Source organism: Oncorhynchus gorbuscha, linkage group LG17, assembly GCF_021184085.1.
Source record: "Oncorhynchus gorbuscha isolate QuinsamMale2020 ecotype Even-year linkage group LG17, OgorEven_v1.0, whole genome shotgun sequence".
NCBI lineage: Eukaryota > Metazoa > Chordata > Actinopteri > Salmoniformes > Salmonidae > Oncorhynchus > Oncorhynchus gorbuscha.
Genome location: NC_060189.1, coordinates 52,790,939 through 52,817,954, shown reverse-complemented (window position 1 = coordinate 52,817,954; position 27,016 = coordinate 52,790,939). Strand labels below are relative to the sequence as shown.

The following is a 27,016-nucleotide window of genomic DNA, read 5'->3' as shown; positions in this document are numbered from 1 at the left end:
TAAGCACATGGTTTAGAGGGCTCTCAGATATTAATCTTAATATAGCCTATAGCCTAGAATTAAATATAGGAACATGGAATCACTTCAACATTAAACTAGACTCCTTTTGCAACTTCAAAATGACTAACAAATATGTTTTCATGAGTGAGACATATGGTAATACAGTAACACTTGACAACAAGTTCTTATACATGTGTAGTAACTTATTACAATAGTAACATTGTTACATAGGCCTTTGGAAATAGCTTTATAATAGCATAATAATGGAGTTATTACATAAGTGGAATAAGGAAGTCCCCATTCCTCAGGTACAGTAGCTAAAAACTCTAAGCTCATTGCCATGCAATCTAAATCCATATACAAAAGTAAATGTAAAATGTTGCTACAAAAGTAGTTTGTTTTATTACACAGGCACAATGACAGTTTAACGTAGAGTATAACTGAGAATGCTAACAGTAACACAATATGTATATTTAGTAAACTAGATATCCCAAAACTGCCTTCTTGAATCAACTATGGCAAAAGGTAGGTGGAAAATCATTTTAGTTTGTATTCTGAGTAAACTATCTATTTAAAGATGGTGGAAAATCATTTTAGTTTGTATTCTGAGTAAACTATCTATTTAAAGATGGTATATTGTGCTCAAAACAAGAACACTTACCTTCAGATGAATGTAGAGGTTCTAAGTTGTTTTTGCTAAGCATTCAACTTGCCATTTGCAAATGGGTTTGAATTACTCTGCAGTATTTTCAGGTAACAAAATGTATTGGAGCTTTGAACATTTCAGTGGCATGTTGAAAGAGTCATACAGTAGTTGAGCGTCAATGTATTTATACTTATCTGTACAAAATATCATTGGTTAATTGGTATGACTTGATTTTGTACACCTAGGACAGGGCTGCCCTACCCTCTTTCTGGATATCTACTGTCCTGTAGGTTCAGTCCAACCCTAATTTAGCATATCAGATTCAGCTAGTTAAGGTCTTGTTGATCAGCTAATCAGTAGAATCAGAATTTCAGTTTGACTGAAAACTCACAGGACAGTAGATCTCCTGGAAGAGGGTTGGGCAGCCTTGACCAAGGGCAATGGACATTCAGGAGAATGGTCATGTACAAAATGTTCAGATAGAAATGTATTGTGTAGATCAAATGACTGTCAAGTATATTGGAATAGTAAAGGAGACCGGGTGTGCTCTATTCATTATCTTCAACATGCAGTTCCAGATACAGTTATACTTTAATGGCTTATTGCAAACAGGCTCCATGTTTTAGAACATTTTTTATATTGTACAGGCTTCCTTCATCTCACTCTGTCATTTAGGTTAGTATTGTAGAGTAACTACAATGTTGTTGCTCCATCCACAGTGTTCTATCACAGCCATTAATTTCTATAACTGTATTAAAGTCACCATTGGACTCATGGTGAAATCCCTGAGTGGTTTCCTTCCTCTCCGGCAACTGGGTGTATTGACGCACCATCCAAAGTGTAATTAATAACTTCACCATGCTCAAAGAGATTTTGAATGTCAGTAAAAAAATGTATAGATTTTTTTACATCTAAAACAATCGGTGCACTTCTTTGCGAGGAATTGGGGGAAAAAAACTCTGGTCTGTGTGGTTGAATCAGTGTTAAAAACCCAATGCTCGACTGAGGAACCTTACAGATAATTGTATGTGCGGGGTACAGAGAGGTAGTAATTGAAAAATAATGTTACACTAATATTGCATGCAACTTATTGTGACATGTTAAGAGCTACAGGCAGTTTGATTTGTGTGTCATTTTAGGCAAAAATTGAAAAAAGGTACAATCCAAACATTTACTACTCTACTTATTTAGGCCATAACAAAATGGGTTGAATACCTGACAAGAAATGTCAGCTTTTCACTTTTAATATGTAAAAATAAAAATACAATTCCACTTTGACATGGGGTATTGTGTGAAGGCCAGTGACACAAAATCACAATTAAATTCAGGCTGTAACAACAAAATGTGGAAAAAGTCGAGGGGTGTGAATACTTTCTAATTAGGCACTGTACAACCCTGCCATTAGTTGAAGACAGCCAAATCCAACAGTTTCAGAAAAGTAGTCACTTCCTGAGATCTGTATTAAAAAAAAATTTTTAAAGTAGTTGCTTTCTGAGATCTATATTTTCAAAATAGTTTTAAAAAGTAGTGATTTTTTGGGATCTATATTCAAATAATTGTAGTCATCTCCAAAGTAACTTTTTTCCTCTGACAAATAGTTACTTTCCACAAAGCACAGTTAAAACTATAGTTATCCCAGATCTGTATGCTACTTGTCTCACACAACAAAATTTGTTTTTATCACTTTACACATTTATTTAGGGATCCATCCCTGTAAACGTCACTTGCCTGATGACTCACAAGTGAAGGGGAGTCGATTTTAAAACAAGCGCATTTTCATCCACGTTCGCTCTCCTCGATTACATTTTTCAAAAGGAGGCGAGAGGACGGAAGACAGAGGACGCAGAAGTTGAGATAATCCAAATGAGAAAAGGCCATGATGAGTCTCTTTCAAGCTCAGTACAGACATTACCCTAATTGACCTAAAAAAGAATGGCCACACTGCTACGATTTCTCCCCGTTGTGGACACTCCTATGTTTGATAAGGTTACTCTGGAAGGAAAAGCTCTTGTAACATAGTTTGCACTTGAAGGGCCTCTCCTTGGTGTGAACGGTCTGGTGCTTCTTCACATAGTTCGCCTCAGCAAAGCGCTTCCCACATGTGGGGCAGGCGTACGGCTTGTCGGCGTCCGTCCTAAAACTAGGTCTCCCACGTTGTGACCCAATGACACCAGAGGAGGTAGAAGCAGGAGCGACCACCCTCATGTGGTTAGTCTTTGAGCTCCCTCCTTGACCTCTAGCCATGGTTTCGGTGTTGTTGGGATTGTCTGCAGTGTTATAGGCTAGGTACCTCTCATGGTGAAAGCCCATCTTGACCCTGTCTGTATTGGTGGGATAACTATGAGGCAGCTGAGAAAGGCTAGACCCAGGTCCAGGCTTTCTATGAACCCAGTCACCAGGCATTAGAGGAGATCTTGAAGGAGAAAGACTTCCTGTTAGACTCCCACTAGGGGGGTCTCCCACCACTCTCTGTGAAGGCTGAAGCCCAGGGTGACCTGCTCTGTTCATCATGGATACTGTGGTGTTTGTATCATAGGAACAGGAGGGTCTATCTCTGTCAGCCCCAGGCCCTGCTCCTTCCCTGCACTGAGACTGTGAAGACAAGAGCCTCAATTGCTGACTGGATCCTCGGTTTCTCTGATGACCACCAGGACTGAGGGTCTTGAGTCCACCTGTCCACTGGTTGTGTTCTGTGTGGTGGTGGGGTCTCTGTCCTTCGTGGTTGGGTCCTGGTTCCGACTCACGAAGGAAGAGTGACGGCTCCTGATCCAGGGTCCTGATCCGGGGCCAGAGTTTGTGACCAGCCGCTTCAGAGGTCCAGTCTCTCCCGCCAGTAACACCGGATATCAGCAGGTCCTCATGGACTGCAGACTGTAAACACAAATTGAACAGAAAAGCATAAAGGTTTATATAAGAAACTCTTTGCTGTACACAGAAACATGACATGATAGTAAAAATAACCACAGTCAAGCCCACCTCGATCACTGTGATTCAAGTAGCTAACAATATGGAGCCTTGAGTTCATTATAAAAAATGTCCATGTGTTGATTAAAAAAGTGAAGTATAATATTTTGGCTTAACTGAGATAAGGAAAACTCAGTCCCTGCAATGACACAAAATAACCAAGTGAGTCAGAACAGAGTCAATGTTGTATTTAATTTCAACAAAATGGTCATACACTCACACAGTGAAGTACAGTACTTTATAATTGTACAAAACATGTGACAAGTAGAATAACTTCACTATGGTAACACTAGACTTTTTCTGTAACTCTTGGACACTCGCTTCGAGAAAATTAATTTGAGAATAATTTGGAAAAGGTTCAACATTAGACACATCACTACTTCAAGTCAAGTGAACATGAATTAAGGCACTATCATTTCCTCATTATAAAACACCAGCATCAAAACAGTACAAGGTTCACTTTACATCAGTGAAGCATTTTTAGAGACACCATCACACCAACGATCACCATATCATCAACTCTGTCTCATCATACTCATTCTTTCCTCAATTCACCTCATTCAGTTTCCCTACTTACATCCAAAACAAACAGAATTGACTACAAACTAACTAGTACTAAATTACATGTCACTACACATGGGCTGTGTGCATTTTCTGCTGGTGTATCCTGAGGTAGCTCCTCTCTGAGATCCTCTTCTCGCAGTGCGTACAGGCGAACGGGCTCTTTTGTGTGGATCAACAGGTGCATCTTCAGCTGGTGCGAGAACCTCTTCTCACACTGGGGCAGCTCTAGGATTTCTCCCGTGTGTGGACTCTCTGGTGCCTCGTCAGGTTGGATGAGTGTGAAAAACTGGCCTTGCACAGGTGGCAGCCAAATGGTTTCTCCCCTGTGTGGACCCTCTGGTGCCTCTTTAGGCTGGACAAGTGTGAAAAACAGGCCCGGCAGAGGTGGCAGCTGAACGATGTCTCTGCTATGTGCATCCTCTGGTGGATCTCCACCTGTTTAGGAAAACTGAAAGTTTTCCCACAGAATGAACAAGGGAAGCGCTTCTCTTTGCCACTGGACCGACTGATAGTGTTACTACTACTGTCATTTGTCAATGGGCTTGTGTAGCCATTTAGTGTTGAGGCACTGGCATTGTCTGATGTCTGGTTTAACATTAGGAGAGTGTGAGGAGGATTAAGGCCAGGGAGTGTCTGTGTCGTCACAGGGTCCATGTTCCAGTTGATAGATCCTATAGAAGGCAGGCTGAAGGCAGCACCTGGTAGGGGGTTAACCTGAGGCGTCATCAGTCTCTCTGAATCACAACTATAGGAGCAGGACGGAGCATCACTAGCAGAGTCTGTGTCTGTTGTCTTACGGACACCTCCCTGTCCCCGCAGACCAAATCTAAGCCTCGCCCTGGTCTCAGCCAGTCTGTTGTCATGGAGACTAATTTTGGTTGTCGTTTTGTGTTCCACTGTCTGTTTCTGGTTGTAGTTAACAGTGTTGTTCCCCAGCCCAGAGTTGAGGATGCTGTCCCATCCACTGACCTCCACTATGTCGCCTCTGTTCCTGACCTGCTCAGTGATGTTGATCCCTGGGCCCTTGGCTGCATCCGTCTGGATCTGGGAATCCAATATGGCTGCCCAGTCTCCTCTGTTAGCCTCCAGCCAACCACCTGCAGGAAGAGGTTACAAAGTAGACTTTACAAACATGGTAGAGAACTCTACATATGTATTTATTAGGGATCCCCGTTAGCTGCTGCACCTCCTGGGGTCCAAACACATTAAGGCACTTACATCACACATAAAACAAAAGCTAAAACAGTACATCATATAGCATTATTACACCACTACATATCTACAATACAAAATGTATAATACCACCATACAACAATATATTTGTGTGTAGAGTGCGTGTCTGTACCTGCGTGTGTCTCTTCACAGTCCTCACTATTCCACAAGGTGTATTTATCTGTTTAAAAAAAATCTAATTCTACTGCTTGCATCAGTTACCTGATGTGGAATAGAGTTCCATGTTGTCATGGCTCTATGTAGTAATGTGCACCTCCCATAGTTTATTCTGGACTTGGGGACTGTGAAGAGACCTCTGCTGGTATGTCTTGTAGGGTATGCATGGGTGTCATAGCTGTGTTCTTGTAGTTTAAATAGGCAGCTCAGTGCATTCAGCTTGACAACACTTCTTACAAAAACAAGTAGTGATGAAGTCAACCTCTCCTCCACTTTGAGCCATTAGAAATTGACATGCATATTATTAATGCTAGCTCTCTATGTACATTTAAGGGCCAGCCAAGCTGCCCTGTTCTGAGCCAATTGTAACTTTCCTACGTCCTTCTATGGCACCTGATCATACAACTGAACAGTAGTCCAGGTGGACTTGCCTTGTTGATAGTGCTAAGGCGGAGCAGCACTTTATTATGGACAGACTTCTCCCCACTGTTGTATCAACAAGTGGCATGTCATTAGTAAATATAGAAAAGTAAGGGGCCGAAACAGCTGCCTTGGGAATTCCTGATTCTACCTAGTTTATGTTGTAGAGGCTTCCATTAAAGAGCACCCTCAGTGTTCTGATAGACAGATAACTCTTTATCCACAATATAGCAGGTGTAAAGCCATAACACACATGTTTTTCCAGCCGCTATGATCGATAATGTCAAAAACCACACTGAAGTCTAACAAGAGAGCTCCCACAATATTTTGATCATACATTTCTCACAGCCAATCATCAGTAATTTGTGTAAATGCTATGCTCGTTGAATGTCCTTCCCAAGAAGTGTGCTGAAAGTCTTGTCAATTTGTTTACTGTAAAATAGCATTGTATCTGCCCCCCCCAAAACAAAATCAAAAAGTTTACTATGGGTTGGTAACAGGCTGATTGGTCAGCTATTTGAGCCAGTAAAGGGGGCTTTATTATTATTTGGTAGAGGAATGAATTTAGCTTCCTTCCAGGCTTGAGGGCACACACTTTCTAGTAGGCCTAAATTGAAGACATGGCAAATAGGAGTGGCAATATCATCCATTATTATTCTCAGTCATTTTACCTCCAAGTTCTCATACCCCGGGGGCTTGTCATTGTTGATAGAACACAATATTTTCACCACTTCCACACTCACTTTAGGGAATTCAAAATTACAATGCTTGTCATAACTTGGTGAGTTATACTTGGATGTGTAGTGTTGGAGTTTGTTACTGGCATGTCATGCCTAAGCTTGCTAATCTTGCCATTTTTTTTAAAATATTCAAGTGGTTGGCAATATAATGAATGTCTGTTTCAGTGAATGATGGAGCCGAGTTCTGTTTTGCCCAACATTTATTTAAGGTGCTCCAAATCTTTTTACTATCATTCTTTATATAATTTATTTTGTTTCATAGTACAGTTTCTTACTTCTATTCAGTTTAGTCACATTTGCAGTATGTTCGTCAATCGATTGTACAGCCAAACTTATTTGCCATTCCTTTTGCCTCATCCCTCAAAACCATAAAATGTTTAAATTCCTCATCAATCCAAGGGCATTTAACAGTTTTTACAGTAATTTTCTTAATGGGTGCATGCTTATTAGTAACTGGAATAAGCCATTTCATAAATGAGTCAAGTACAGTTTCTGGTTGCTCCTCATTACACACTACAGACCAGCAAATATTCTTTACATCAACAACATACAAATCACTACAAAACTCTTATACACTATATTAGGCCAAGCCCCTTTGGAACTTTGGTTTTCCTAGATATAGCTACTATATTGTGATCACTACATCTAATGGATTTGGATACGGCTTTAAAACATATTTCGGCAGCATTTGTAAAGATGTGATCAATACATGTCGATGATTATATTCCTGTGCTGTTTGTAACTACCCTGGTAGGTTGACTGATGGCAGGCACTGGTTACAGTTTGAAGCTTTTTCTTGAGTGGGTAGCTTGATGAGAGACAGTCAATATTGAAATTACCCAGACAATACACCTCTCTGTTGATATTACATACATTATCAAGCATCACACATATTATCTAGATATTGACTGTTAGCAGATGGGGCTCTATAGCAGCTTCCCACAAGAAGGGCTTTAGGTGAGGCAGATTAACCTGTAGCCATATTGCTTCAACAGTATTTAACATGAGATCCTCTCTAAGCTCTACAGGAGTGTGCTTCTGAATATAGACCGCAACACCGCCCCCATCGGCATTTCTGTCTTCCCTGTAGATCAGTGGTTCTTAACCTGGGTTCGGTGAGTCAGTCTCAGGGGTTCGGCGGAGGTAAAGACACACATCCGACTCATATGATTCATGATGACACGCCTCGCTTGGCCATCGTTGGCTGCAGGTGATCACGCTACATCGCTTGGCCTATCTGTGCTGCAGGGAATTTGGTACGTTCAGTCGTCGACTTGTGACTGTCGTGATGGTACGTCTTGTGATTTCTTTCTTAATATTTTAATCCCTTCATACTTACTATGTCGAGCAAAAAAAGAAAGTGGTCGGACGAATATGTACAATATGGATTCACATGTATAACGGAACGTAATGGGAGTCAGCGTCCTAACTGCATGATTTGCAATGCTAAGTTGAGCAATTCTAATCTAGCACCGGCAAAACTAAGAGAACACTTCCTTAAGCTGCATGGAGATGGAAAATACAAGAACACAACACTCGCTGAATTCAAGGTGAAGAGAGCCAGATTCGATGAAAAGGCTACTCTGCCTGTTCTCGGCTTTGTACACATCAACAAACCGATCCTCACAGCATCGTGCGAAGTTGCTTACCTGATTGCAAAGCAGGGAAAACCACACACCATTGGTGAAACACTCATAAAACCAGCCGTGTTGAAGATGGCGAATATCATGCTGGGAAAAGAGGCTGAAGTTTATCCCAAAATCCTCTTTCAAATAACACCATCAGCGACAGAATAGAAGACATGAGCAAAGACATCTTGGCTCAAGTAGCTGCAGATCTGATTTCAAGCCCGGCAAAATTCAGCCTTCAACTCGACGAGACCAAATCAAATCAATTTATATAGCCCTTCGTACATCAGCTGATATCTCAAAGTGCTGTACAGAAACCCAGCCTAAAAGAGACCACAGACGTTTCCAATCTATGCCAGCTTGCTGTATTCGTGCTCTATATGAAAGACAAGGTGGTAAAGGGAGATTTTTTATTTTGTAAGCATCTTGCAACAACAACAACAACAACGAAGGCAGCCGCTGTGAAGAAACTTGTGGATGACTTCTTCAAAGACAACAATCTTTCGTGGGATATGGTTTCTGCAGTTTGTTTGGACGGAGCTCCAGTCATGCTGGGAAGAAAGTCTGGTTTTGGTGCGCTAGTGAAAGCCGATGCACCACACATCATTGTTACGCATTGTATTCTGCACAGGCATGCGTTGGCAACAAAAACCTTGCCTCCAAAACTGGCAGAAGTATTAAATATTGTAGTGGAATGTGTGAACTAGGTGCAAACTAGTGCTCTGAGGCACCACATCTTCAGTGAGCTGTGTAAAGAAATGGGCTCTGAATTCGAGGTACTTCTGTACCATTTTAACGTTCGGTGGTTATCCCGGGGACAGGTGCTGAATCGTGTTTTTACATTTACATTTACATTTAAGTCATTTAGCAGACGCTCTTATCCAGAGCGACTTTTTGCCGAGCGTGTGGAATTAGCCGTTTTTGCAAAAGCACCAACATTGTCATGCAGATTGATTCAAAAATTCTGAGTTCATTCTCATTTTAGCGTACATGGCTGATATCTTCGCAGCTCTCAATCATCTCAATCAAAAGATGCAGAGCGGTGGAGTCAACATCATTGAAGTGGAGGAAAACCTGAAGGCTTTTCAAAAAAAGCTACCGTTATGGAAGCGACGAACAGAGAACGATAACTTCGCAAACTTTCCCCTGCTGGACGACTGTGTAATAAGATACATCTTCTATCTGGAATCGGAGACATTTCTGTACCTGCTGAACTGAAGCAAGCAATTGCCACAGACTTAGATGAGCTTGCAAAGTCTCTCGAAGGATACTTCCCTACAAGAGAGTCATATCCAGCGTGGGTGAGACAGCCGTTCACGTTTAGTGTTGAGACAACAGATGTCAATGATGAATACCTCGACGAAATCATTGAAATTCAGCAGAGCCAGGTTCAACAGCAACTCTTCAGAACAACCACGCTTTCAATGTTTTGGTGTCAAATTGTAACGTACCCTGTTATTGCTAAGAAAGCTCTGGAGATTTTCATACCGTTTGTTACAACATATCTTTGCGAGCAATCCTTTTTGAGGTTGCTGGACATAAAAACGAAGAAAAGCAACAGACTTTGTTGCGAAAATGACATGAGAGTGGCACTTGCCAAGGTGAAGCCACGCATTTCTGAACTGGTCTCTGAAAGGAAACAGCAGAAGTCACACTGATTTGCAGTAAATATTCATTATTATGTTTTTGTTTTTGTGTGAAAATCATGTTTTGACGATTTTGTTCTTTGAACAGTGATTTTGATGCACGGTTCATTTTGTGCACCAGTAAAATATATACCTATGTTTTGAATTTGAATTTAAAAAAAATCACATTTTATTTTTCCAATTAAGAAGAGTTTGGTGAATGCGCATATGAAACTGGTGGGGTTCAGTACCTCCAACAAGGTTAAGAACCACTGCTGTAGATGTTATAACCATGTATTGCTACCACTGTATTATCAAAGGTATTATCTAAGTGCGTTTCAGAGTCAAAATATGAATGTCATCTGTTACTAGCAAGTTATTTATTTCATGAACCTTGCTTCTTAATGTGGGCTATTTTCAGCACTTTTCTGGGAAGCTTATAAGTAGACATGACAATGTTATTTATGTTTGAGTTGATAGTGCAGGGTGAGCTGCACACAGTGGAATTCCTACTAGGGCACACCACCTCAGTGCTAAGAGTAGAACTCTAGTTCATAAGCACATTACAGCATACAATAGCTGTAGGATGAACAGAGGCACTCAGGGCAGTTAGAGGGACATGAATTAAGTTACTTATGACTGACAACACCACTGGGACAATGTACATTTGCAGTGACACAATGGTAGGGATTATCTGAGCTGGACTTGGGTCATTGATAAGTCAATGTTTTTTGAGTCAAGGTCATGCATTATAATGTGTGTGTTTTTCTATGTAAACATAAGTTCTATTGATTTCATGAATGAAGAAAATTGAATATCTATTACTGTACAGTATGTAGGCCTACACACAATACCCCATAATGTCAAAGTGGAATTATGTTTTTAGACATTTTTACAAATTCATAAAAAAATTCTAAGCTGAAATATCTTGAGATAATAGGTATTCAACTATTTTATCTAAATACGTTCAGGAGTAGAAATGTGCTTAACAAGTCACATAATAAGATGCTTGGACTCACTGTGTGAAATAATAGTGTTTAACATGACTCATCTCTGTACCCCACACATTCAATTATCTGTAAGGTCCCTCAGTCAAGCAGTGAATTTCAAACACAGATTCAACCAAAGACCAGGAATGTTTCCAATGCCTCACAAAGAAAGGCATCTGTTGGTAGATGGATAAACAAAAAAGCAGACATTGAATATCCCTTTGAGCATTTTTAAAAATAAAAATAAATTAACAAATGACTTTACCCTATATTTAACTCGGCAAGTCACAGTTAAGAACAAATTCTTATTTACAATGACGGCCTACCCCGGGCGACGCTGGGCCAATTGTGCGCTGCCCTAAGGAACTCCCAATCACAGCCGGATGTGATGCAGCCTGAATTCAAACCAGGGACTGCAGTGACACCCCTTGCACTGAGATGCAGTGCCTTAGACCGCTGCGCCACTCGGCAGCCCTGGTGAAGTTATTAATTACACATTGGATGGTGTATCAATACACCCAGTCACTACAAAGATACAGGCGTCCTTCCTAAATCAGTTGCGGAGAGGAAGGAAACCACTCAGATTTCCACCATGATGCCAATGGTGACTTTAAAATAGTTAGTTTAGTTAAACGGCTGTGACATGAGAAAACTGAGTATGGATCAACAACATTGTAGTTACTCTGCAATACTAACCTAAATGACAGTGAGAAGAAGGAAGCCTGTAAAGAAAAAAATTATTTCAAAACATGCTTCCAGTAGGGCCTCCCGGGTGGTGCAGCGGTCTAAGTTCCTTAGGGAGGCATCAGTACAGATTCGGGTTCAATCCCAGGTTCAAGCCGGGCCACGACTGGGAGGCCCATGAGGCGGCGCACAATTGGCCCAGTGTAGTCCGGGATAGCGGAGGGTTTGGCCAGCTGGGATGTCCTCTGCGCTCGAGCGACTCCATGGGTGCATGCACTGACTTCGGTCCTCCGACACATTGGTGCTTCCGGATTAAGTGAGCAGTGTGTCAAGAAGCAGTGCGGCGTGGAGGGGTTGTGTTTCGGAGGATGCATTGCTCTCGACCTTCTCCTCTCCCGAGTCCATACAGGAGTTGCAGCGATAGGACAAAACTGTAACTACCAATTTGATATCACAAAATTGGTGAGGAATGGGGTAAAAAGTAACCCCCCCCCTAAAAAAATAATAATCATCCTGTTTGCAATAAGGCACTAAACTAAAACTGCAAAAAAAATATTAACTACGTCCTGAATACAAAGGGTTATGTTTGGGGCAGATCCAACACAACGCATCACTGAGAACCACTCTTCATTTTTTCAAGCATGGGGTTGTCTGCATCATGTTATGGGTATGCTGGTCATCAGCAAGGACTAGGGAGTTTTTGGTAATGAAAATAAATGGAATAGAGCTAAGCACAGTCAAAATAATAGAGGAAAACTTGGTTCAGTCTGCTTTCCATTGGGAGACAAAATCACATTTTAGCAGGACTTAACCAGGCTCACAGCTGTAATAGCTGACAAAGGTAATTCTAGGATGTATTGACACAGCGGTGTGAATATTTGTGACTTAGATATTTCTGAATTTCATTTATTTTATTTTATCTAAAAACATGTTTTCACTTTGTCATTATGAGGTAGTGTGTGTAAATGGATGAGGATTTGTTATTTAATAAATGTTGACACCAAATGTGGAACAAGTCAAGGGGTATGAATACTTTCTGAAGGCAGTGTGTGTATTTCTCCCTTACCTTGCTCCCCCATCTTTATTCCACTCAGCAGATCAATGCTCTCTGGTTCGTCTTCTATTGTCTCCTCTTTGACCAGCAGCAGATCAGGCTTCCCATCCTCCATGTCTACTGACTGTAAGAGATACAGAGTGAGAGGATGTTGGATTAAGAAATCTGATATGAGCACCCTGCTATGGAGCATCTTCTGATTGGGCAATGAGGGATTGCTATGAGTACTATGCAAACATGTTAGTTAATTTGATCACTTGTCACTCTTTAATAGTTTTATAAATTCAAAGGCATGTCAAGACCTGGGCCCGTATTCACAAAGCATCAGAGTAAGAGTGCTGACCTATGATCAGGTTCCCACCTGCCTATGTAGTCACTCATTATGATCTAAAAAGGCAAAACTGATCCAGATCAGCACTCCCGCTCTGTGGATACGGGACCTGACCTAACACCATTCAGACAGTAGTTTACAGTGGGCTCACCTCAGTGAGATTGTGTGTGGTCCTATGCTGCTCAGCTGGTTCCTCTGCGGGTTCAGGAGGAGGTGTAGTTTGGTTGTCCTCCATGACCATGTTCCCCTCAGGGTTCCACAGACCCTCCTCACACCCCTCCTCCTTCACCAGCAGCACCTCTGGACCCTCCTCCTCCTGGAAGAGACAGGTGATACAGATTACACAGACATACACTCCCTCAGGTACATACACACAGATAATAAACACACTTTCAACATGGAGTTTTCACCCATCCCCACTACATTTGAGTCCTATAATGTAGTTACAGAATTACTTCATTGTTGTTAAACCCATCATGGTGGACATAAACATGTTGTTGTGGATAAAAATAATTCAGCTATGATAAGTAAAAAGTCATCAGACAAACCTGACTAAACTATTTTCATGTGTACAGTAGGTGTTTGTTAGTGTGTGGGTATGTGTAGGTCTATTTAGTAAGTGTATATTGGTTATAACACGCTGTCGTGTTTACGCAGAATAGGGTGAGATTAGATGTGACGTATACTAAAGAGTCTCTATGAAAGTCTTATAATGAAAAGTCCCATTTTGTGTTCATTAAGCATTAAAAAAAATATACACCATATGAAAACCACACATAGATATGTATGTTTCCTGCCTGGCAGACATCTCAGCTTGCATGTCAGCCCACCATCTCAAGCTCAATCTCGACAAGACAGAGCTGCCCATCTTCCCGGGGAAGGCTTGTCCGCTCCAAGATCTCTCCATCATTGTTGACAACTTGTTGTGTCCCTCTCCCAGAGTGCAAAGAACCTTGGTGTGACCCACGACAACACCCTGTCATTCTCTGCTAAAATCATATCAGTGACTCGCTCCTGCAGGTTCATGCTCTACAAAAGCCATAGAGTATGAGCCTTCCTCACACAGGAAGCAGCCCAGGTCCTAATCCAGGTTATGGTCTTCTCCCATCTAGACTACAGCAACTCTGCTGGCTGGGCTCCCTATTTGTGCCATCAAACCCCTGCAACTTATCCAGAACGCTGCAGCCAGTCCTGTATTTAACCTTCCCAAGTTCTTCCATGTCACCCCGCTCCTTGACACACTCCACTGACTTCCAGTCGTGGCTCACATCCACTACAATACCATTTTGGTTGCCTATGGAGCAGCAAGGGGAACAGCCTGAGGGTATGGAGGGGCAATGCTCAAACCCTACAGCCCAACCAGAGCACTCCGTTCTGTCACCTCTGGTCTCTTGGCTGCATCTGCCCAACCCAGTCCAAGCTCTTCTCCGTCAAGGCACCACAATGGTGGAACGAGCTTAATGCTGAAGCTAGGACAGCAAAGTCTCTGCCCATCTTCCAAAGACGTCTGAAACCCTACCTCTTCAAAGCGTATCTTAAAATGAATCCCCCCCCCCAAAAAAATGTAATGTCTCAACTAAAAATCTGCATTGACTTGATAAACTACATAAATTGTCATTCAATTTCATTTATTTTTGAACATCACAGCCTACAATTTCTGGATTAAACATTCTACCAAGGAATATTCAACACTAAAATCTGTTACTCCCGTTATTACAAATGCATCTGTGGATTTTTTATGCTGACAAAAATGAAAAGTAATCTTTGTCTTCAATGCAGGGTTTGATTTAACGTCAGAAGCTATCGAGTGGAATGGTTACTTTCTATGTTATACAGTGGAATGTTTTTTCTGCTGGTGTATCCTGAAGTAGCTGCAGTGCGTACAGGCAAACGGCCTTTCTCCAATGTGGATCTTCAGGTGCATCTTCAGCTGGGGCTGGTAGGAGAACCTCATCTCACACTACGGACAGCTGTAGACCCTCTGATGGATCTCCACCTTCTGGGGGCTGCTGAAGCCTTTGTTACAGAACATGCAGAGGAACCGTTTCTCTTTACTACTGCCTGATGTTGCTCCCCCTCCCCGAGCCTTGGCCCTTTGAGTTCAATAACTGATAGCAGTAATGTGAATCGGAAGGCCCTATTGACGAGAACACTGGGTCGCGACCCCTGAGCGTGTGTAAAAGGGAGTGAGTTGCAACATTTGGATTTGTCTCTAAGCTTTCCCTGTAGTCTAAGAAATCTCTGCCTTGTGAGTGTCCTCCCCTAAGTGAGTCTCGTCTGCATTCCATGTCAGAGGAACATCACCTTCAACTTTCACAGTTGCCATCTACCACTAGAGCCTCCCCTTTCTTATCCAGGTACCCTTCAGAGTATACACTACTACTGTACTGGTTCCAGTCCCCTCTAGACAGATCAGTCTGGGTCTCTAAAGCCAAGGATATGTTGCCAGGGTCCATCGATGTAGTGTTGGGGACCGCATTCGGCGTTAAACTGACCTCCATGATGCTGCATCGGGACCTGTCCTGGGGCACGTTGGCAGGGGACCCAGTAGCTACAGGGGGCACCACTCCAGGCACTGCTCCAGTCTGGATGTCTCTGCTGTGCCGTAGGTCCTCCTCTCTTTCAGATGTCTCCTGCTTCACCCCAGGACCTGCAGCCTCTGCAGACTGACACAAGCGAGGTTATTACTGGTACATGAGTAGCATTGGATAACAATGTCACAAGGGAAGTCTCACAAGCTCCCCTATGGCAAATAAATTAGGATGTAAATATAAGAAAGTGAAGGGGCGGCAGCGTAGCCTAGTGGTTAGAGTGTTGGACTAGTAACCGGAAGGTTGTGAGTTCAAACCCCTGAGCTGACAAGGTACAAATCTGTCGTTCTACCCCTGAACAGGCAGTTAACCCACTGTTCCCAGGCTGTCATTGAAAATAAGAATGTGCCTGGTTAAATAAAGGTGAAAAAAAAATAGCTGATGGGAGTCTTTCTGAAATAAACTGGCCATATTTGATGTACTGTCATTTTGATGTAATACTATGACACTAACCTCTATCACAATAACATCTTGGGTTGAGTTTCCATTCCCCTCATCAACATTGATTGGTTGGTCATGTCTCCATGTATTGTGTTCCGCTGGCTTCACAAAGCTTCTGTGGCCTGCAGTGAGATGTCCTTCACCTTAAAGAGTGATTGGGGGGAAAGAGGTGGTTAGGTACTGCGTCGTCAATGCTCATTTTTTCAAGGAGCAAATAATAAGAAATATATTATCAGGATAGAATGTGATAGTGTCTTTCTGCAAGTTTGCTAAGTAATCAGGGGAACTATAGTCTACTATATGTGATTAACACATCTAAAGTCAAACGTGCAGATGTGAACGGGGCGACAGGCCCCTCGACCTCTGCAAAAATGTACCTCTTGCCATCCCTCTGTATCGGTCGAGGATCTTAGCGCTAACGTTACTGGGACGACTGGCGACGACGCGGTCTCGCGTTGTCCTCTCTACACGCTCCCGTGCCATCTTCAATTCGAGTTGCTGTAGTTTCCTCTGCAATACCCTGTTTTCTTTCTGGCTTTGAGTTATTTCCAAACGAAACACTGCATAGTCGTCGTCTACGAGTTTACAGATGTCTGCCACGGCTGAATTCGCTAGCACCTCCATAATGGAGGCTATTTGAGTGTGAAAAACCATACAGTTAGCCATTGTTAGCAGCTAACGTTAGCGTTACCTAGATAAGATGTATCACCCAAGTCCTGTCTCCAACACGAATGAAAGACTACCTGGGGGGTAAGTAGGTGATGCTGTTTAGTTAAGAGTCATGTTTTGAGTTCGTGTGTTAAGAAGTTTCTAAATAACTAATAAAATCGCTAACATTGACATTTTTTTCTTGGTCACCGTTCAGTTCCGTTTACACTTCTGTGGTTTTTAAATCGCGGTTGGCAATCAACATTAGTGATGCATTACCGCCACCAACTGGCCTGGAGTGTGAACCAGCGACATGGGAGGTCTAAAGTTGAGCTCTACCCAATTAAACCCTGCCTTCTCTTAGGAAATGAAATACATAATTAAATACAATATCAGCTTAAGGTTTTATTAATTCAATTTAACTCCTCAATACCATTATTCATTAATCGTAATAACAAATTGTATTTTTCCCTCCCATATTGCTGGCACTGAAATGGTATCTGTTCCACTGTCTCCATCTTCTGGCAGTGATCACACTTTCCAGTTGAATGTTTCCCTTCTGATTTCAAAGTGCTGTTGAGCCTTATGAGTCTCAGCCTTGTGATTAGACTTCCCTCTCTTCTCTCTTGACCTGAGGTCCTCCCCCACCCTTTCCTGGATCTTAAAACAGGGGTCTTCCCTTTCCCTCGCTGTTCCACAAGTCCTTCAATTAAAAAACAACTTCTTATTAAGACCTTGGCCTTTCCTTTACTGAAGAGAAAGGGTCTTATTGGTTACTTAGCTTAAAGAGTATGTGGTTAAATTAAAGGTCAGCTGCCCCTTAAAACCAAATTATCTGGTTTTAAACAGCCTGTGGCATCGATATGAGCCAGAAACATTAATTCTAGTGTTATTTACTACAAAGTATAAATAGGATAATGTTGGTCATAAAGTCACATAGTTGTATGGATCTGTGCAAAACTGCTAACTACTGTAAGCGTATATTTTTTATTTTAAAGGATTCTTTCACGCTAAGGGCCATATGTTTCTATGGCCGTATCACAAGCAATGATTATTTACATTCAAACACAGTCGGGATTGTAGTTCACATGAGCCAGAAAACTGTAGGGAGAAGTCAGAATTTCCATTGCATTGTGGAAAAGTGTGCTTCAAATTATACTACACTGAACAAAAATATAAACACAAAATGTAAAGTGCATGTTTCATTAACTAATATAAAAGATTCTAGAAATGCTCCATGCAAAATCTTATTTCTGTCAAATTTTGTGCACAAATGTTTACATCTCTGTTAGTGAGCATTTAATCCTTTGTCAAGATAATCCATCCACCTGACAGGTGTGGCATTTCAAGAAGCTGATTGAACAGAATGATCATTACACAGGTGCACCTTGTGCTGGGGACAATGAAAGACCACAGTAAAATGTGCAGTTTTGTCACACAACACAATTCCACAGATGTCTCATGTTGAGGGAGCGTGGCAATTGGTATGCTGACATTGGTACGCCTCCATAATTTTAGAGAATTTGGCAGTACATCCAACTGGCCTCACAACTGCAGACCACGTGTGACACCAGCCCAGGACCTCCACATCCGGGATCATTGGTGTTCACTGTAGTTCACTGTTTTCCTTATATGAACTGTAACTCAGCAAAGTCTTTGAAATTGTTGCATGTTGCGTTGTATTTTTTTGTTTCATTATAGATTAAGAGCTGATATTAGTATAACGTACTAACATTTAAACCATACTCGATTTTCTCATTCACATTCAATAAAACATTCTATTTTCACATACTGAGAATGCGTCATGCGCGATTGGGTTGTTTTTCGCATTATTGGTTAATTTCGGTAGCACATCCCCATATCTGATTATCAGCTGCTGTCAAAGCCAAAATGAGTATGATCATAAATGTACAGTACATTTTCAAAATGTCATATTACAAAACTACTTTTTTTCCCCACATACTCAAACAGTCTATTCTTTAGGATGCAAGTACAGGTATTCGGACATGCCCACTGTGTGTTTGAGCTACTTACTTCTGGATTTTACCATTGGATTCTATTTCTTTTGCATCTGCTGGTACCAACTATTCATCTGTGTGATTAACACGGGCAGAGCTAGAGAGGTGTTTGTGAGGGAAGGGCAGATCCCGAAGGGACTTGGGGCCAGGTCTTTTTTTAACAAAAAGTTATGTAGAGGGGTTTGATCAAATTATAGAAAGCTGAGACTCACGCACATGTAACAGGTTTTGCTCTAGACTTATGACCTCTTAGCGTAATGGTTAAGGTGTTGACCAGCTACCCGGACAGCCGATGAAACTGTGGGTTTTCACAACAGAATAATTTCTGCACAAACTGTCAGACACCATCTCAGGGAAGCTCATCTGTGTGCTGTTGTCCTCACCAGGGTCTTGACTTGACTGCAGTTCGGAGTTGTAACCGACTAAAGTGGGCAAATGCTCACCTTCAATGGCCACTGGAGAAGTGTGCTCTTCACAGATGAATCCCGATTTCAACTCTACCCGGCAGATGAGAGGCTAATGGCGCCGTGTGGGCGAGCTGTTTGCTGATGTCAAACGTTGTGAACAGATTGACCAATGGTGGTGGTGGGGTTATGGTATGGGCAGGCATAAGCTAGGGACAACAAACACAATTGGATTTTATCGATGGCAATTTGAATACTCAAGAGACACCGTGTCCATGAGGCCCACTGTCATGACATTCATCTGCCGCCATCACCTCATGTTTCAGCATGATAATGCACGGCCCCATGAAAGCAAGGATCTGTACACAATTCCTGGAAGCTGAAAATGTCCCCGTTCTTCCATGGCCTGCATACTCACCAGACATGTCACTCCTTGAGCATGTGTGGGATGCTCTGGATCGACATGTACAACAGTGTGTTCCAGTTCCCGCCAATATCCAGCAACTTCACACAGCCATTGAAGAGTGGGAAAACATACCACAGGCCAAAATCAACAGCCTGATCAACTCTAGAAGAAGGAATGTCACACTCCATGAGGCAAATGGTAGTCAAACCAGATATTGACTGTTTTTCTGATCCACGCCCTACTTTTAAAAACATCTTATTTTTTACCCCCTTTGTCTTCCCAATTTTGTGATATCCAATTGGTAGTTAAAGTCTTGTCCCTTAGCCTCAACTCCCGTAAAGACTTGGGAGAGGCAAAGGTCGGGAGCCAAGTGTCCCCCGAAACACGACCCAGTCAAGCCACACTGCTCGCTTAACTTAAAGCCAGCCACACCAATGTGACGGAGGAAACGCTGTACAACTGGCGATAGTGTCAGCGTGCATACACCCAACCTGCCATAAGAGTTGCTAGAGCGCGATGGGACAAGGCCATCCCGGCCAACCAAACCCTTCTCTAACGACTCTGGGCCAAGTGTGTGTCGCCTCAAGGGTCTCCCAGTCACAGCCGGAAGCGACACAGCCCAGGATCAAACCCGGATCTGTAGTGACTCCTCAAGCAATGCAGTGCCTTAGACCGCTGCACCACTCAGGTGGCCCTGCCCTTTGTTTTAGGTATCTGTGACCAACAGATGCATTTCTATCAAAAATAAAAGGAGAACCAAGGCACTCTTCATGTAATTGACAACAATGCCTTTATTAGTATGGCACATTCAATAGTGGGGCGGCAGGGTAGCCTAGTGGTTAGAGCGTTGGACTAGTAACCGGAAGGTTGCAAGTTCAAACCCCCGAGCTGACAAGGTACAAAATCTGTCGTTCTGCCCCTGAACAGGCAGTTAACCCACTGTTCCTAGGCCGTCATTGAAAATAAGAATTTGTTCTTAACTGACTTGCCTAGTAAAATAAAGGATAAAAAAAAAAAAAATTGAAACAGGTTTTTTTAAACCGACGCGTTTCGGCTGCATGGCCTTCGTCAGGGAGTACAAAAAAAAGAAGGAATACAAGGTCCTCTTTTAAACAGCTTATCAATTATCCCTAATTGGAAGAGGGAGTGGTTACACAATTGATTGGACACACCTAGTAAGCAGTACTATACACATTGAAATACTGTAGCTATGCAATCCTAAAAATACAACTCCAAACTAGAAGTATAGGAACACGAAAAGGTAGTTCTAACCTTAAATATCACTGAGAGAAGTGTCAAGAATAAGAAAGCTAAATATTCCATAGTACACTAGAACACAGCAACACATGAACAACAACAGTCTAACCATGGCTGAGGGCAATAAGTGTTTATTTAAAAAGATTTTAAAAATAGTTGAATGGAAGTAATGAAATAGGCATTTGTACATAGCCTTTGTACTGTGTAGGCTAAATTAAGACCTATATATCCCAAAATGTCTTGGCCTTGTTGGTGTGGAAATTGATCTACGTCATCTCGTTGAGTCTATCTTTAGGGCAGAGTTTGATCTAAACATCAGAAGCCATTAACTGGAATTGTTACTTTCTATGTTTTTGAGTGGGATGGTTTTTCTGCTGATGTATCCTGAGGTAACTCCTCTCCGAGAACCTCTTCCGACAGTGCTTACAGGCGAACGACCTCTTCTGTGTGGACCTTCAAGTGCCTCTTCAGATGGTGCTGGTGGGAGAACCTCTTCTCACACTGGGGGCAGCTGTAGGGTTTCTCCCCTGTGTGGACCCTCTGGTGCCTCTTCAGGCTGCCAGCCTCAGCAAAGCGCATGTGACATTGGGTACAACTGAAGGGTTTCTCCCCTGTGTGGACCCTCTGGTGGATCTCCACCTTCTGGGGGCAGCTGAAGCCTTTGTTACAGAACATGCAGAGGAACCGTTTCTCTTTACTATTGGCTGATGTGGCTCCCCCCCTGAGCTCTAGCCCTGTCGTTTGCGCTCAATATCGGATTGAAAAGTACATGGCCATGTGAATCAGAAGGCCCCATCGACGTGGACACTGGGTCGCGATCCCTGAGAATGTGTAAAGGGGAGTGTGTCCCAACATTTGGATTAGTCTCTAAGCTTTCCCTGTAATCTAAGAAATCTCTGCCCTGTGAGTGTCCGTCTCCTAGGTGGCTATCTGCATTCCATGTTGGAGGAGCATCACCCTCCACTTTCACAGTCACCTCATCTACCACTATAACCTCCCCTTTCTTATCTAGGCATCCTTCAGAGTACACACTACTACTGTACTGGTTCCAGTCCCCTCTAGACAGATCAGTCTGTGTCTCTAAACCCAAGGATATGTTGCCAGGGTCCATCTCTGTAGTGTAATAACATGACGGATCATCACCACCAGTGACTAATGCATCACCATCTCCACAGGAATGAACAGTCCCCTGGCTCTGATGAAATACCGGTAAATACTCTGAGCCGGCACTGGTCTGTGCTGGGGCCGTGGTGGGGTCCTTCGTGGCTACAGAGGACGCTCCAGCCGCTCCAGTCTGGATGTTTCTGCAGTGCTGTAGGTCCTCCTCTGTTTCAGACCTCTCTTGCTTCACCCCAGGACCTGCAGCCTCTGTATCTGCAGACTGACACAATAAGATAGGATGTTATTACCGGGACATCAGTTATACCCAAACCTTTATAGTCCCATACCTCCTCAAACATTCAACAACCAATTGCATTCCCCCTTCTAGCACCAGGGTCAGCGCACTCTCAAATGTTGTTTTTCGCCATCATTGTAAGCCTGCAACACACACACTATACAATACATTTATTAAACATAAGAATGAGTGTGAGTTTTTGCCACAACCCGGCACATGGGAAGTGACAAAGAGCTCTTATAGGACCAGTGCAAAAATAATAATAATAATTTATAATTTTGCTCTTTATTTAGCCCTTTTACATATAAAACTTTACTTGTTAATTAAAAATTGTCAATAACTCACCACAGTTTAATGATAAGGGCGTGCTTGAAAGGATGCACATAACTACAATTTTGGGTTGTATTGGAGAGTCTCAGTCTTAAATCATTTTCCACACACAGTCTGTACCCCTATTTAGTTTTCATGTTAGTGAGGGCCAAGAATCCACTCTCACATAGGTACGTGGTTGCAAAGGGCATCAGTGTCTTAACAGTGCGATTTGCCAAGGCAGGATACTCTGAGCGCAGCCCAATCCAGAAATCTGTCAGTGGCTTCTGATTAAATGAATTTTTCACAGAACTGCTTGTAGCAATTTCGATGAGGCTCTCTTGTTCAGATATCAGTAAGTGGACTGGAGGCAGGGCATGAAAGGGACAACAAATCCAGTTGATTAAGGAATCCGTTTCGGGAAAGTACCTGCGTAACTGCGCACCCAACACACTCGGGTGCTTCGCTATATCACATTTGACATTGTCTGTAAGCTTGAGTTCATTTGCACACAAAATAAATCATACAATGATGAAAAGACCTGTGTGTTGTTGTCCAACTTCTTAATCATAGCCTCAATTTTGTCCCGCACATTGAATATAGTTGCGGAGAGTTCCTGTAGTCCTAGATTTAGATCATTCAGGCGAGAAAAAACATCACCCAGATAGGCCAGTCATGTGAGAAACTCGTCATCATGCAAGCGGTCAGACAAGTGAGAATTATGGTCAGTAAAGAAAAGTTTAAGCTCATCTCAATTTTAAAAAATGTGTCAATACTTTGCCCATTGATAACCAGCGCACTTCTGTATGTTGTAAATGTGTTACATGGTCGCTGCCCATATCATTGCATAGTGCAGAAAATACACAAGAGTTCAGGGGCCTTGCTTTAACAAAGTTAACCATTTTCATTGTAGTGTCCAAAACGTCTTTGAAACGGTCAGGCATTCCCTTGGCAGCAAGAGCCTCTCGGTGGATGCTGCAGTGTGCCCAAGTGGCGTCGGGTGCAACTGCTTGCACGCGTGTTACCGCTCCACTATGTCTCCCTGTCATGGCTTTTGCGCCATCAGTACAGATACCAACACAACTTGACCACCAAAGTTCATTTGATGTCACAAAGCAGTCCAGTACTTAAAAAATATATTCTCCTGTTGTCCTGGTTTCCAGTGGTTTGCAGACGAGGATGTCTTCCCTAATTGACCCCCGCATAAACATAACGGACATATACCAGGAGCTGTGCCAGGCCCGCCACATCTGTTGACTCATTATTTCACTAGATGGTTTCATTTTATTTTTCTCTGTGAAACGAGGCTACACAGGCGAGAAAAAAAACACAGCCAAATGTATAGCCCCGTCGAAACATGTAAATGGTCTGTTTGAAAATTATATAAGAATAAGAATTATATATATATTATTTTTTTAAATGTGAATCACATTTTTATCGCGCGTACTCCCCCAGTTTGGGAATACCTGCGGTACATGAGAATTTGATAATGTCATAGGGAGGTCTGACAAGCTCTATGGCAGACAAATTAAGATGTACATGTAAACAAGTGAATAGCCGAGGGGAGCCTTTCTGAAATAAACAGGCCACATTGTTTATGCAACACTATTACACTAACCTCTATCACAATAACGTGCTGGGTTGAGGTTCCACTCCCCTCATCAACAGTGATTGGTTGATCATCTTTCCATGTATTGTGTCTCGCTGGCTTCACAAAGCTCCTGTGGCCTCCAGTGAGATGTCCTTCACCTGAGAGAGTGATTGGGGGAAAAGAGGTGGTTAGGTTAGCTACTGTCAATGATATATTGTACACTATTGACAATTTTGACACTGTGTAGAATTGGCCAGCATGTAAGGTAACACTTCTCATAACTCCTTGATAAATGTATTATGTTCCATGCATCACATTTTTTCATTGAGTAAATAATAGGAAATGCAGTAAATCAAGAATCTGGTTAGAATGTGGTGTCTTTGCCCAAGATGGCTAAGTAGTCAGGGGAATTATTAGCTACAGATTTTAACACCAGATAATGTGATTTAACCCAAACATGTTGGTATCCATTGTACTGGGAGTTACAGGTCTGGCTATGTAAAACATCTGCAGACATGTTTTAACTAAGCTGGTATTGGCAATACTATCTTCGTTCTCAATTTGTGGAAATAGTGTCATAATATGTCATTGTCCAGTTGCAGGGGGTTCATTTGAATTTAGAAAATGTGTCAAAGACTCCATGAAGTAATCCAAGAATGTGTACTCCAACAACTTGTGTATTTCAAATCTTCTCTCCTTGATCGAGACAGGTGAGGGTCCACCCCAAAGTGCTGCATGACAGACACCTGTCTCATCAATGAGAGAATAATTGAAATAGACAAGATGGCGGTGCACACATTGTTGGATTACAAAATGGAGCAAAACATTGATTTATTTTTAATAATGGCACATTTTCTGCATTCAAACATAGCCCCTGCCACTGGACAGACATTTTAGGAGACTCCTGTTTCCACCAATTAAGAACAAAGATAGTATTGCCAAGACCAGGTTAGCTGGAAAATCTCTGCTTTGTATAGGCAAACCTGTAACTCCCAGTATAATGCCTGTATACCATTATTTTTGTTGTTGTTGCTTAAATCGCATCTGGTGTAACAAACTACATTTGAACACATGCGCAGAGGCGAACCAGACGACAGGCACCGAGACACTCAGTGGTGTAAAGAACTTAAGTAGTTTTTGGGAGTATTTATATTTTTGACAACTTTTAACTCACTACATACCTAAAGAAAATGATGTACTCTTTACTCGGACACCCAAAAGTACTGGTTACATTTTGAATGCTTAGCGGGACAGGAAAATGGTCCAATTCAAGCACTTATCAAGAGAACACCCCTAATCACCCTACTGCCTCTGATCTAGCGAACTCAAACACACATGCTTCGTTTGTCTATCTGTACATAAAAAAAAAATATTTTAAAAAATAAAACGGTGTAGTCTGGTTTGCTTAAATATAAGGAATTTGAAATGATTTATACGTTTACTTTTGATACTTAAGTATATTTAAAACCAAATACTTGAAGACTTTTACTCATGTAGTATTTTACTGGGCAACTTTTACTTGAGTAATTTTCTATTAAGTATCTTTACTTTTACTCAAGTATGACAACGGGGTACTTTTTCCACCAGTGGAGCTACTGTACATATGAACAGTTTAGGCCGCGCAGCATCAGCCTTCTGCAAAATATACCTCTTGCAATTCCTCTGTATCGGTCGAGGATCTTGACACTACTGGGACGACTGGCGAGAACGCGCTCTCGCATTGTCCTCTCTGCGCGCTCACGTGCCACCTTTAGTTCCAGTAGCTGTAGTTTCCTACGCAATGCCCTGTTTTCTTTCTGGCTTTGAGTTATTTCCAAACGAAACACTGCATAATCGTCGTCTACGAGTTTACATATATCGGTCACAGCTGCATTCGCTAGCACCTCCATGATGGAGGCTATTTGAGTTTGAAAAACCATACAGTTAGCCATTGTTAACTAACGTTAGCAGCTAGCTAGTGTTGCCTAGATACTCGAATTAAAGACTGCATGGGGTACACATGTGATGCTGTGCTGGGAAAATGAACGTCTAAATAACAACAATAAAAACGCTAACGTGTAAAATGTTCTTCGACACTGTTCACTTCCGTTTATACTGGCGAGAAAGGATGTTACATAGAATTGGGAATTAGAATACCGGTACTAGAAAGGACATAAACCTTCTTATGGGGTCGTTACCACAGCCACAAAGTAATAAACCCCGCCCATTTCTACAATGTATTTTATTAAAATGAGATTTTAAACTTAAGGTTTGCAGTGGGGTTAAGGTTATGTCTTTACGATACGTTAATCTTTACGATATAGCCAATTTTGAATTTGCCTGTGATGGGATAAAGGTCAGCCATTTCTGTCAGGGAGTTGGTCAACCATCCCTTGCCAGTGCTGTGATAAAATATTGGTTAAAATAATGAATTTGAATAATGTATCTGCGCTGCATGTTTGTTAGCTAACTAGCCAGCCTGTTTAAGATGAACAATTCTATGAATTTTTCAAATTAACTGCCAGTATTCCATACACTGGCTGAAATCAGTTGATGATAGGACATAGACAAGTTGTAAATGAAACAAATACTGATATATCATAAATAGCACTCACAGCTTTCCAAGAAAACAACTTGAGACATTTATGGTCTGTTTACATAAACTGTACTTATAATTATGACAATATTTTAGGTTGACAAGAATTCTATTATACCATTTTTTATATCACATGCCTTACTTTTATTTTCCTGTATAAACAAAATCAGGATTATCATTACAATTCGATTGGTTTGGATTTCTCCCTGACCAACATGACTGCCATTTAGATCCATTCTAGAACTTTTAGGTTTTATGACAAAGCCCCTCTAGTAATTTAGTGGGATCTCTTTGGGATGTTATTGATAGGCATCATCGTTCAAAGGGTGTGGCTAAATTAAAAGGT

The 27,016-nt window shown here is 41.9% G+C and overlaps 1 pseudogene; it reads right to left on the bottom strand.

Annotated features, from left to right (window-relative positions):
* Window positions 1-3,783: 3,783 nt before the first annotated feature.
* On the bottom strand, window positions 3,784-26,212 carry LOC124001778 (annotated as a pseudogene).
* Between the last annotated feature and the right edge of the window lie 804 nt (window positions 26,213-27,016).